The sequence below is a fragment of the Oncorhynchus masou genome, chromosome 1 (assembly GCF_036934945.1).
Source record: "Oncorhynchus masou masou isolate Uvic2021 chromosome 1, UVic_Omas_1.1, whole genome shotgun sequence".
Taxonomy (NCBI): Eukaryota; Metazoa; Chordata; class Actinopteri; order Salmoniformes; family Salmonidae; genus Oncorhynchus; species Oncorhynchus masou.
The window spans coordinates 5,839,609-5,853,361 of NC_088212.1; positions in this window are offsets into that span (position 1 = coordinate 5,839,609).

Sequence of the window (13,753 nt, forward strand, 5' to 3'; positions counted from 1 at the left end):
CCTCAGCAAAGGCAGAGTAGCTGGCACAGCAGGAACTATGGGCATCCCACACAGCAGTAGCCCAGGCCAGGGCTTTTTCCGACAGCAGGGTGATGATATAAGCGATCTTAGACCGGTCGGTGGGAAACGACGAGGGTTGTAGCTCAAAGGAGAGAGAACATTGGGTGAGAAACCCTTTACAAGCACTTGGATCACCTGAGAACCGTTGGGGAGGTGGAAGACGAGGTTCAGCCAGGGGGTTAACTGCCATGGGTACGTGAATCTGAGGTACTGGGACGGGAACTGTTGCCGGGGTAAGACGATTAGATATTTGCTTAATGGAAGTCAGCATCTCCGACAGATGATGAGAATGTCTAGCCATTAAGGCCTCTTGCTGAACCAGGGCGGCTTCGTGGCGTTGGACAGTCTCCTGGTGGTGGGACAGCATGGCAAAAAGGTCCTGGGAACTGGTTGCCTCTGGGTTCATTTTTGGCTCTGTGTTTCTGTCAGGACCCGGTTACGAACCTGGGTCTCCGGAGTGAGAAGCAGTCACTTAACCAACTGAGCCACGAATATTCAGCAGAACCCAGAAGATGAGGCAGACACAGCAGTACTTAAGACGGTGTATTTAATCAAGTAAAAGGAGAAGTCCTTCAATACAAAAATGGCAAATCCAAAAGGTGGTAGGAATAGCACAAAAAAGCCTCAAGAGATACTCAAAAACAAAAACAGAATTCCACAAGAGCATCCACCGGAATCGACAAGAATACACAGAACACTAGGGCTGGGTGCTAACATACAAACACAGAGCACAGAACTGAGGGAAACTAAGGGTTTAAATACAATCAGGGGAAACGAGGCACAGGTGCAAATAATAATGGGGAACAAGGGAAAAAACAGGTCAAAAAGCACAATGGGGGCATCTAGTGACCAAAACCCGGAACAACCCTGGCCAAATCCTGACAATCATAAACTTTGACTGAATATACATGTTCTACATATAGTTAGAAAGATACACTGCTTCTTAAGGGTCAGGGTCATAACAAGGTGAACGAGTCCAAGCATCTTCTGACAGGTGGCTGTTTTCATCACAGGGTCATAACAAGGTGAACGAGTCCAAGCATCTTCTGACAGGTGGCTGTTTTCATCACAGGGTCATAACAAGGTGAACGAGTCCAAGCATCTTCTGTCAGGTGGCTGTTTTCATCACAGGGTCATAACAAGGTGAACGAGTCCAAGCATCTTCTGACAGGTGGTCTGTTTTCATCACAGGGTCATAACAAGGTGAACGAGTCCAAGCATCTTCTGACAGGTGGCTGTTTTCATCACAGGGTCATAACAAGGTGAACGAGTCCAAGCATCTTCTGACAGGTGGTCTGTTTTCATCACAGGGTCATAACAAGGTGAACGAGTCCAAGCATCTTCTGACAGGTGGCTGTTTTCATCACAGGGTCATAACAAGGTGAACGAGTCCAAGCATCTTCTGACAGGTGGCTGTTTTCATCACAGGGTCATAACAAGGTGAACGAGTCCAAGCATCTTCTGACAGGTGGTCTGTTTTCATCACAGGGTCATAACAAGGTGAACGAGCCCAAGCATCTTCTGACAGGTGGTCTGTTTTCATCACAGGGTCATAACAAGGTGAACGAGTCCAAGCATCTTCTGACAGGTGGTCTGTTTTCATCACAGGGTCATAACAAGGTGAACGAGTCCAAGCATCTTCTGACATCTGGCTGTTTTCATCACAGGGTCATAACAAGGTGAACGAGTCCAAGCATCTTCTGACAGGTGGCTGTTTTCATCACAGGGTCATAACAAGGTGAACAAGTCCAAGCATCTTCTGACAGGTGGCTGTTTTCATCACAGGGTCATAACAAGGTGAACGAGTCCAAGCATCTTCTGACAGGTCGCTGTTTTCATCACAGGGTCATAACAAGGTGAACGAGTCCAAGCATCTTCTGACAGGTGGTCTGTTTTCATCACAGGGTCATAACAAGGTGAACGAGTCCAAGCATCTTCTGACAGGTGGTCTGTTTTCATCACAGGGTCATAACAAGGTGAACGAGTCCAAGCATCTTCTGACAGGTGGTCTGTTTTCATCACAGGGTCATAACAAGGTGAACGAGTCCAAGCATCTTCTGACAGGTGGCTGTTTTCATCACAGGGTCATAACAAGGTGAACGAGTCCAAGCATCTTCTGTCAGGTGGCTGTTTTCATCACAGGGTCATAACAAGGTGAACGAGTCCAAGCATCTTCTGACAGGTGGTCTGTTTTCATCACAGGGTCATAACAAGGTGAACGAGTCCAAGCATCTTCTGACAGGTGGCTGTTTTCATCACAGGGTCATAACAAGGTGAACGAGTCCAAGCATCTTCTGACAGGTGGTCTGTTTTCATCACAGGGTCATAACAAGGTGAACGAGTCCAAGCATCTTCTGACAGGTGGCTGTTTTCATCACAGGGTCATAACAAGGTGAACGAGTCCAAGCATCTTCTGACAGGTGGCTGTTTTCATCACAGGGTCATAACAAGGTGAACGAGTCCAAGCATCTTCTGACAGGTGGTCTGTTTTCATCACAGGGTCATAACAAGGTGAACGAGTCCAAGCATCTTCTGACAGGTGGTCTGTTTTCATCACAGGGTCATAACAAGGTGAACGAGTCCAAGCATCTTCTGACAGGTGGTCTGTTTTCATCACAGGGTCATAACAAGGTGAACGAGTCCAAGCATCTTCTGACATCTGGCTGTTTTCATCACAGGGTCATAACAAGGTGAACGAGTCCAAGCATCTTCTGACAGGTGGCTGTTTTCATCACAGGGTCATAACAAGGTGAACAAGTCCAAGCATCTTCTGACAGGTGGCTGTTTTCATCACAGGGTCATAACAAGGTGAACGAGTCCAAGCATCTTCTGACAGGTCGCTGTTTTCATCACAGGGTCATAACAAGGTGAACGAGTCCAAGCATCTTCTGACAGGTGGTCTGTTTTCATCACAGGGTCATAACAAGGTGAACGAGTCCAAGCATCTTCTGACAGGTGGTCTGTTTTCATCACAGGGTCATAACAAGGTGAACGAGTCCAAGCATCTTCTGACAGGTGGTCTGTTTTCATCACAGGGTCATAACAAGGTGAACGAGTCCAAGCATCTTCTGACAGGTGGTCTGTTTTCATCACAGGGTCATAACAAGGTGAACGAGTCCAAGCATCTTCTGACAGGTGGTCTGTTTTCATCACAGGGTCATAACAAGGTGAACGAGTCCAAGCATCTTCTGACAGGTGGCTGTTTTCATCACAGGGTCATAACAAGGTGAACGAGTCCAAGCATCTTCTGACAGGTGGCTGTTTTCATCACAGGGTCATAACAAGGTGAACGAGTCCAAGCATCTTCTGACAGCTGGTCTGTTTTCATCACAGGGTCATAACAAGGTGAACGAGTCCAAGCATCTTCTGACAGGTGGTCTGTTTTCAATACAGGGTCATAACAAGGTGAACGAGTCCAAGCATCTTCTGACAGGTGGCTGTTTTCATCACAGGGTCATAACAAGGTGAACGAGTCCAAGCATCTTCTGACATCTGGCTGTTTTCATCACAGGGTCATAACAAGGTGAACGAGTCCAAGCATCTTCTGACAGGTGGCTGTTTTCATCACAGGGTCATAACAAAGTGAACGAGTCCAAGCATCTTCTGACAGGTGGTCTGTTTTCATCACAGGGTCATAACAAGGTGAACGAGTCCAAGCATCTTCTGACAGGTGGCTGTTTTCATCACAGGGTCATAACAAGGTGAACGAGTCCAAGCATCTTCTGACATCTGGCTGTTTTCATCACAGGGTCATAACAAGGTGAACGAGTCCAAGCATCTTCTGACAGGTGGCTGTTTTCATCACAGGGTCATAACAAGGTGAACGAGTCCAAGCATCTTCTGACAGGTGGCTGTTTTCATCACAGGGTCATAACAAGGTGAACGAGTCCAAGCATCTTCTGACAGGTGGCTGTTTTCATCACAGGGTCATAACAAGGTGAACGAGTCCAAGCATCTTCTGACAGGTGGCTGTTTTCATCACAGGGTCATAACAAGGTGAACGAGTCCAAGCATCTTCTTACAGGTGGTCTGTTTTCATCACAGGGTCATAACAAGTTGAACGAGTCCAAGCATCTTCTGACAGGTGGCTGTTTTCATCACAGGGTCATAACAAGGTGAACAAGTCCAAGCATCTTCTGACAGGTGGCTGTTTTCATCACAGGGTCATAACAAGGTGAACGAGTCCAAGCATCTTCTGACAGGTGGCTGTTTTCATCACAGGGTCATAACAAGGTGAACGAGTCCAAGCATCTTCTGACAGGTGGTCTGTTTTCATCACAGGGTCATAACAAGGTGAACGAGTCCAAGCATCTTCTGACAGGTGGTCTGTTTTCATCACAGGGTCATAACAAGGTGAACGAGTCCAAGCATCTTCTGACAGGTGGTCTGTTTTCATCACAGGGTCATAACAAGGTGAACGAGTCCAAGCATCTTCTTACAGGTGGTCTGTTTTCATCACAGGGTCATAACAAGGTGAACGAGTCCAAGCATCTTCTTACAGGTGGTCTGTTTTCATCACAGGGTCATAACAAGTTGAACGAGTCCAAGCATCTTCTGACAGGTGGCTGTTTTCATCACAGGGTCATAACAAGGTGAACAAGTCCAAGCATCTTCTGACAGGTGGCTGTTTTCATCAGGTCTGCGGCAGCCTCGTGTTCTCAGAGGACCAGTGGTCTTGTCAGAACCTCAGATTGCCAGGTGGGTCCAGACAGGAGGAGTCTGAACGTAGGGGGTTTCCTCCTTCTGATAGTGTCGGAACAGGTGTTAAAACACACACAGAGGTCTGCTAGAAGAGGAGACCTTACAGTTTATCACACCATTTATTAACCCTTTAAAGGTATGAGGCCTTGGTTAAACCCTTCAACCTTGCTTGGGCAGTGAGTTTCCCTGAATGAGCAGAGCCTGTATCACCAAGACCTGCATTATTCATTACTAAATAAATGGTTAACCTGTATTTCTACATGCCGTTTTAACTCTGAACTGGTTTTAATGCCCATTCTAGAACTCAACAATGCTGTGGTATAAATATATGTATAACTTAACACTGACAGTAATGCATCTTGTCGTCAATAGAGGAGAGGTTTTTACCTTCCAGACAGCAGCAGGCTTCACAACCCTGAAGAGCACCATTAATGGGTCATTGGAGGACCATCACATTAGGGAGTCATGTGGAGTTGTCTTTAGGCTTGTCTGTGGAGGATGTACAGGTGACGAGCATGACAATACTTAATAATAATATATTTGATGTTTGTATAGGACTACATCTGAACTACTTGATAGTTATAACCTTTATGTGTGGTTGTTTCTGTCCATTTACAGGCAATCCTATCGCCTCATCTCTCACTTGCCCCCTCTCCTCTCCTCACCTCTCACTTGCCCCTCTCCTCACCTCTCACTTGCCCCCTCTCCTCACCTCTCACTTGCCCCCTCTCCTCACCTCTCACTTGCCCCCTCTCCTCACCTCTCACTTGCCCCCTCTCCTCTCCTCTCACTTGCCCCTTTCCTCACCTCTCACTTGCCCCCTCTCCTCTCCTCTCACTTGCCCCTCTCCTCTCCTCTCAAAGGACAAAGCTCCACTAAATAACCAGAACATTTAAAAGGGAACATCTTACATACATCGTCAATGAAAAGCTACAACATTATTCACACTATATTGTGATTATCAAGGTATTTTGGGGACAGGAAATGTAATCCAAAGTGTGCTTCCTACTGTACAACATAACCACTGATACGGTGTTTAGTGTTACTGATTTAAGACTAGATTGTTGAAGTAACATATACTACGTGTGATACAAAGCAACAAAACACTTTCTACATAGTAAAACAAGCAACATGATGCTGATATTTATCTGTGTGTCTGTGTCAGGACCCGGTTACAAACCTGGGTCTCCGGAGTGAGAAACAGTCACTTAACCAACTGAGCCACGAATAGTCAGCAGAACCCAGAAGATGAGGCAGACACAGCAGTACTTAAGACGGTGTATTTAATAAAGTAAAAAGGAGAAGTCCTTAAATACAAAAATGGCAAATCCAAAAGGTGGTAGGAATAGCACAAAAAAGCCTTAAGAGATACTCAAAAACAAAAACAGAATTCCACAAGAGCATCCACCGGAAACGACAAGAATACACAGAACACTAGGGCTGGGTACTAACATACAAACACAGAGCACAGAACTGAGGGAAACTAAGGGTTTAAATACAATCAGGGGAAAAGGAGGCACAGGTGCAAATAATAATGGGGAACAAGGGAAAAAACATAAGGTCAAAAAGCACAATGGGGGCATCTAGTGACCAAAACCCGGAACAACCCTGGCCAAATCCTGACAGTCTGTTTGGGTATCAAATCAAAAAGAGTTGGAATCAACTATTGGAGTCAGCTGTTAAATGGACAACTGCTACTCTGAATGTCCTCATGGTTCCTCCTGCTCCTATGGTGGTAAAACAGAGACCTCTGGTGGTCAGACAAGGTTACTGCATGTATATTTAATTACTCACCGATCAGTCATATGGACATCTGCATTCAGACTGATGCTCCATCACTTCCTCTGGTCTTCTCAAACTGCTGTCCTAGAGTATTAGTAGTAGTAGCAGCAGTAGTAGTAGCAGTAGTAGTAGCAGTAGCAGCAGTAGTAGTAGCAGTAGCAGCAGTAGTAGTAGCAATAGCAGTAGCAGTAGAAGTAGTTGCAGCAGTAGTAGTAGCAGCAGTAGTAGTAGTAGTAGTAGTAGCAGTAGCAGCAGTAGTAGTAGCAGTAGTAGTAGCAGTAGTAGTAGCAGTAGCAGCAGTAGTAGTAGCAGTAGCAGCAGTAGTAGTAGCAGTAGTAGTAGCAGTAGTAGTAGCAGTAGCAGCAGTAGTAGTAGCAGTAGTAGTAGTAGTAGCAGTAGCAGTAGAAGTAGTTGCAGCAGTAGTAGTAGCAGTAGTAGTAGCAGTAGTAGTAGTAGCAGCAGTAGTAGTAATGTAAATGTAAATGTAGTAGTAGCAGTAGCAGCAGTAGTAGTAGCAGTAGTAGTAGTAGCAGTAGCAGTTGCAGCAGTAGTAGTAGTAGTAGTAGCAGTAGTAGTAGTTGCAGTAGCAGTAGTAGCAGTAGTAGTAGCAGTAGCAGTAGTAGCAGTAGTAGTAGCAGCAGTATCAGTAGTAGTAGCAGCAGTAGTATCAGTAGTAGTGGTCTGGTGGTCAGACAAGGTTACTGCATGTCTATTTAATTACTCACCTATCAGTCATATGGACATCTGCATTCAGACTGATGCTCCATCACTTCCTCTGGTCTTCTCAAACTGCTGTCCTAGAGTATTAGTAGTAGTAGCAGCAGTAGTAGTAGCAGTAGTAGTAGCAGTAGCAGTAGTAGTAGTAGCAGCAGTAGTATCAGTAGTAGTGGTCTGGTGGTCAGACAAGGTTACTGCATGTCTATTTAATTACTCACCTATCAGTCATATGGACATCTGCATTCAGACTGATGCTCCATCACTTCCTCTGGTCTTCTCAAACTGCTGTCCTAGAGTATTAGTAGTAGTAGCAGCAGTAGTAGTAGCAGCAATAGCAGTGGCAGTAGAAGTAGTAGCAGCAGTAGTAGTAGTAGCAGTAGTAGTACTAGTTGCAGTAGCAGTACTAGTAGTTGCAGCAGTAGTAGTAGTAGTAGTAGCACTAGCAGTAGTAGCAGTAGCTGTTGTAGTAGTAGTGGTAGTAGCAGTAGCAGTAGTAGTAGTAGTAGCAGTAGCAGTAGTAGTAGCAGCAGTAGTATCAGTAGTAGTAGTAGTAGCAGTAGCAGTAGTAGTAGCAGCAGTAGTATCAGTAGTAGTAGCAGTAGTAGTAGTAGTAGCGGTAGCGGTAGTGGTATCGGTGGTAGTAGCGGTGGTGGTGGTGGTGGTGGTAGCGGTGGTAGTGGTGGTTGCGGTGGTAGCGGTGGTGGTGGCGGTGGCGGTGGTGGCGGTGGTAGTGGCAGCGGTGGTATCGGTGGTGGTGGCGGTGGCGGTGGTGGTGGTGGCGGTGGTGGTGGCGGTGGTGGCGGTGGCGGTGGTATCGGTGGTGGTGGCGGTGGCGGTGGTGGTGGTAGCGGTGGTGGCGGTGGTGGTGGCGGTGGCGGTGGTGGTAGCGGTGGTATCGGTGGTGGTGGCGGTGGCGGTGGTGGTAGCGGTGGTGGCGGTGGTGGTGGCGGTGGCGGTGGTGGCGGTGGTGGTGTGGTGGTGGCGGCGGTATCGGTGGTGGTGGCGGCGGTGGTATCGGTGGTGGTAGCGGTAGCGGTGGTGGTGGTGGCGGTGGTGGTAGCGGTGGTGGTGGTGGCGGTGGTGGCGGTGGCGGTGGCGGTGGTGGTGGCGGTGGCATCGGTGGTGGTGGCGGTGGCGGTGGTATCGGTGGTGGGTGGTGGCGGTGGTAGTGGTATCGGTGGTGGTGGCGGCGGTGGTATCGGTGGTGGTGGCGGTGGCGGTGGTGGCGGTGGTGGTGGTGGTGGTGGCGGCGGCGGTGTCGGTGGTGGTGGCGGCGGTGGTATCGGTGGTGGTGGTGGTGGCGGTGGTGGTGGTGGCGGTGGTGGCGGTGGCGGTGGTGGTGGCGGTGGCATCGGTGGTGGTGGCGGTGGCGGTGGTGTCGGTGGTAGTGGTGGTGGCGGTGGTGGTGGTATCGGTGGTGGTGGCGGCGGTGGTGTCGGTGGTAGTGGCGGTGGCGGTGGTAGCGGTGGTAGTGGTGGTGGTAGCAGCAGCGGTGTCGGTGGTGGTAGCAGCGGTGGTATCGGTGGTGGTAGTGGTGGCGGTGGTGGTGGTGGCGGTGGTGGCGGTGGCGGTGGTAGTGGCGGTAGCATCGGTGGTAGTGGCGGTAGCGGTAGTATCAGTAGTAGTAGCAGTAGCAGTAGTAGTAGTATCAGTAGAAGTAGCAGCAGTAGTATCAGTAGTAGTAGCAGTAGTAGTAGTATCAGTAGTAGTAGCAGTAGTAGCAGTAGTAGCAGTAGCAGTAGTAGTAGTATCAGTAGTAGTAGCAGTAGCAGTAGTAGTATAAGTAGTAGTAGTAGTATCAGTAGTAGTAGCAGTAGTAGTAGTAGCAGTAGCAGCAGTAGTAGTAGTAACATGTAGACACCAGCCTACTGTTGACAGCTCAGTGTTGACAGCTCTGTCAGGGGGAATGGTCCAAAATTCAACCAGCTTATTGTGGGAGGCTTGTGTAAGGCTACCCGAAACGTTTGACCCAAGTTAAACAATTTCAAGGCAATGCTACCAAATACTAATTGACTGTATGTAAACTTCTGTCCCTGAAACGTTTGACCCAAGTTAAACAATTTCAAGGCAATGCTACCAAATACTAATTGAGTGTATGTAAACTTCTGACCCACTGGGGATGTGATGAAAGAAATAAAAGCTTAAATAAATCCTTCTCCCTACTATTATTCTGATATTTCACATTCTTAAAATAAAGTGGTGATCCTAACTGAACTAAGACAGGTAATGTTTACTTGAATTAAATGTCAGTAATTGTGAAAAACTGAGTTTAAATGTAGTTGGCTAAGGTATATGTAAACTTCCGACTTCAACTGTACCTTGAGAACATTTGGGGAGAGTACTGATAAATGTAAAGAAACAGATTTAATTTGAAGAATAGATACCTCAAAGGAACCTATGGTGGTGAGAGGAAACTGTTCTTTGTCGTCCGTCTTTGGTCGAGTTTCCTTGACTATATTACATATGCAGCTGCAGACTGTGAATGTCTCGTCTTCACCTTCACTCATCGAGAGTTTCAGAGGTTTTATTTTCTGGTGTTGTATTGTTAAGCCGTTTGTCAGCCATGTCGCCACTGCTCCACTCTGTCTGGTCCGTATTTAAATTACAACCATTTCAGCCTGTGGTCTAAATAGTTACATCTTCAGCGAGTTCTTTTAAGAACTCATCTTGGAGGGCAGTTCCATCACGTTGCCACAATGTCTTCACGTGGGCGTGGTTACTGACTTAGCAAAAGCTTATATGAAAAACTATTATATCATTTAGAAGGCTAAAATCACATTGCTATCTTTCCACATATAGTTTCGTATTTCATCGTATACGTTTTAAAACATTTAGATGTAATTCTGATATCTATATTGTGAAAGCTCTTAAATATACAGTTATTTAGTTATACCATCCTTAATGATATCACAAAATACAAAATGATATGACATGATTATTGTTTGGATCCCAACAGACCATTCCAAACGTTTGGATTCCAAAACTAATGTTCCAATGTCCAATATTTTGATGTAAATGTTTTTAGCAAGAGTTTATTTTGTAACACTCAGACATTCCATTCTCAATACTGCAGAGCCGAAGAAAGTTTACAACCGGCGTTAAGTCATAAAACCGTCCCAACTCCTCCCCCTTCCTCTCTGGAGCGAGAGGGGGGGGTTCTATCTTTGATCCTCACCCAGGAGAGAGAGTTATGACAACAGTTAGGTAGCAGTTATACCGGCTGGCCCCAGTGGCAATAAATTTGTAATACCAAAAGCTTACCTTGAGAGTTCCAGTGTTGTGTTGGAAGGTCCTAGCCAACTAGCTAACATAGCATCCCTCTGTTTGAGCAGGGTTTTTCAGTAGGCTAAACTAGCTAGCTGCATTTGCTAGATAAGTGAAACTTAAAGTGAAAAAAATAACTCTCTCTCACTCTCTATTTCTCTCTTGATTCTCCTTAATTTTTTAAGAAATGAATTTGTTCAAAACTGTTCAATTAACGTTAACAAACTCACTTTTGTACATCGCACTGGTCCGTACAATTGACCTTATTTTAGAGCCCCCCAAAAAATGAAACTTCCAGATCAACTGTAATGTCTAAACAATACAATCAATATTGTAAAGTAAAATTGCTCCCCTTTCCAACAAAGTCCATGAGACTGCTAAACAGCAATCACTGTTTATAACATCTACTGCACCCTGCCTATTCCGCTCGGCCATCGCTCATTGATATACTTATATGTATATATTCTCATTCACCCCTTTAGCTTTGTGTGTATAAGGGCATTGTTGGGGAATTGTTAGATTATGAATAAAATATTGGATATTCAAAACATTAGTTTCTCCATCACTTCCTCTGGTCATCTCAAACTGCTGTCCTAGAGTATTAGTAGTAGTAGCAGCAGTAGTAGTAGCAGTAGTAGTAGTATTAGTGGTAGTAGCAGTAGTAGTAGCAGTAGCAGTAGTAGTAGCAGTAGTAGTAGCAGTATTAGTGGTAGTAGCAGTAGTAGTAGCAGTAGCAGTAGTAGTAGTAGTAGTATTATTAGTGGTAGTAGCAACAGTAGTAGTAGTATTAGTGGTAGTAGCAACAGTAGTAGCAGTAGTAGTAGCAGCAGTAGCAGTAGTAGTAGCAGTAGCAGTAGTAGTAGCATCAGCAGTAGTAGTAGTAGTATTAGTGGTAGTAGCAACAGTAGTAGCAGTAGCAGTAGTAGCAGCAGTAGCAGTAGTAGTAGCATCAGTAGCAGTTGTAGTAGCAGTAGCAGTAGTAGTAGCAGTAGCAGTAGTAGCATCAGTAGCAGTAGTAGCAGCGGTAGCGGTGGTAGTAGCATCAGCGGTAGCGGTGGTAGTAGCGGTAGCGGTGGTAGCATCGGTAGCGGTGGTAGCAGCGGTAGCAGTAGCAGTAGCAGTAGTAGTAGTATCAGTAGTAGTAGCAGCAGTAGTATCAGTAGTAGTAGTAGTAGCAGTAGCAGTAGTAGTAGTATCAGTAGAAGTAGCAGCAGTAGTATCAGTAGTAGTAGCAGTAGCAGTAGTAGTAGTATCAGTAGTAGTAGCAGTAGTAGTAGTAGCAGTAGTAGCAGTAGTATCAGTAGTAGTAGCAGTAGCAGTAGTAGTATAAGTAGTAGTAGTAGTAGCAGTAGTAGTAGTAGCAGTTATTATTATTTATTATTATTATTAGTAGTAGTAGTATCAGTAGTAGTAGCAGTAGTAGTAGTAGCAGTAGTAGTAGTAGTAGCAGTAGCAGCAGTAGTAGTAGTAGCAGTAGCAGTAGCAGTAGTAGTAGTAGTAGCAGTAGTAGTAGCAGTAGCAGTAGCAGTAGTAGTAGTAGTAGCAGTAGCAGCAGTAGTAGTAGTAGCAGTAGTAGTAGCAGTAGCAGTAGCAGTAGTAGTAGTAGTAGCAGTAGCAGCAGTAGTAGTAGTAGCAGTAGCAGTAGCAGTAGTAGTAGTAGTAGCAGTAGTAGTAGCAGTAGCAGTAGCAGTAGTAGTAGCAGTAGCAGCAGTAGTAGTAGTATCAGTAGTAGTAGCAGTAGTAGTAGTAGCAGTAGCAGCAGTAGTAGTAGTAACATGTAGACACCAGCCTACTGTTGACAGCTCAGTGTTGACAGCTCTGTCAGGGGGAATGGTCCAAAATTCAACCAGCTTATTGTGGGAGGCTTGTGTAAGGCTACCCGAAACGTTTGACCCAAGTTAAACAATTTCAAGGCAATGCTACCAAATACTAATTGACTGTATGTAAACTTCTGACCCTGAAACGTTTGACCCAAGTTAAACAATTTCAAGGCAATGCTACCAAATACTAATTGAGTGTATGTAAACTTCTGACCCACTGGGGATGTGATGAAAGAAATAAAAGCTGAAATAAATCCTTCTCCCTACTATTATTCTGATATTTCACATTCTTAAAATAAAGTGGTGATCCTAACTGACCTAAGACGGGTAATTTTTACTTGAATTAAATGTCAGTAATTGTGAAAAACTGAGTTTAAATGTAGTTGGCTAAGGTATATGTAAACTTCCGACTTCAACTGTACCTTGAGAACATTTGGGGAGAGTACTGATAAATGTAAAGAAACAGATTTAATTTGAAGAATAGATACCTCAAAGGAACCTATGGTGGTGAGAGGAAACTGTTCTTTGTCGTCCGTCTTTGGTCGAGTTTCCTTGACTATATTACATATGCAGCTGCAGACTGTGAATGTCTCGTCTTCACCTTCACTCATCGAGAGTTTCAGAGGTTTTATTTTCTGGTGTTGTATTGTTAAGCCGTTTGTCAGCCATGTCGCCACTGCTCCACTCTGTCTGGTCCGTATTTAAATTACAACCATTTCAGCCTGTGGTCTAAATAGTTACATCTTCAGCGAGTTCTTTTAAGAACTCATCTTGGAGGGCGGTTCCATCACGTTGCCACAATGTCTTCACGTGGGCGTGGTTACTGACTTAGCTTATATGAAAAACTATTATATCATTTAGAAGGCTAAAATCACATTTCTATCTTTCCACATATAGTTTCGTATTTCATGGTATACGTTTTAAAACATTTAGATGTAATTCTGATATCTATATTGTGAAAGCTCTTAAATATACAGTTATTTAGTTATACCATCCTTAATGATATCACAAAATACAAAATGATATGACATGATTATTGTTTGGATCCCAACAGACCATTCCAAACGTTTGGATTCCAAAACTAATGTTCCAATGTCCAATATTTTGATGTAAATGTTTTTAGCAAGAGTTTATTTTGTAACACTCAGACATTCCATTCTCAATACTGCAGAGCCGAAGAAAGTTTACAACCGGCGTTAAGTCATAAAACCGTCCCAACTCCTCCCCCTTCCTCTCTGGAGCGAGGGGGGGGGGGGTTCTATCTTTGATCCTCACCCAGGAGAGAGAGTTATGACAACAGTTAGGTAGCAGTTATAACGGCTAGCCCCAGTGGCAATAAATTTGTAATACCAAACGCTTACCTTGAGAGTTCCAGTGTTGTGTTGGAAGGTCCTAGCCAACTAGCTAAC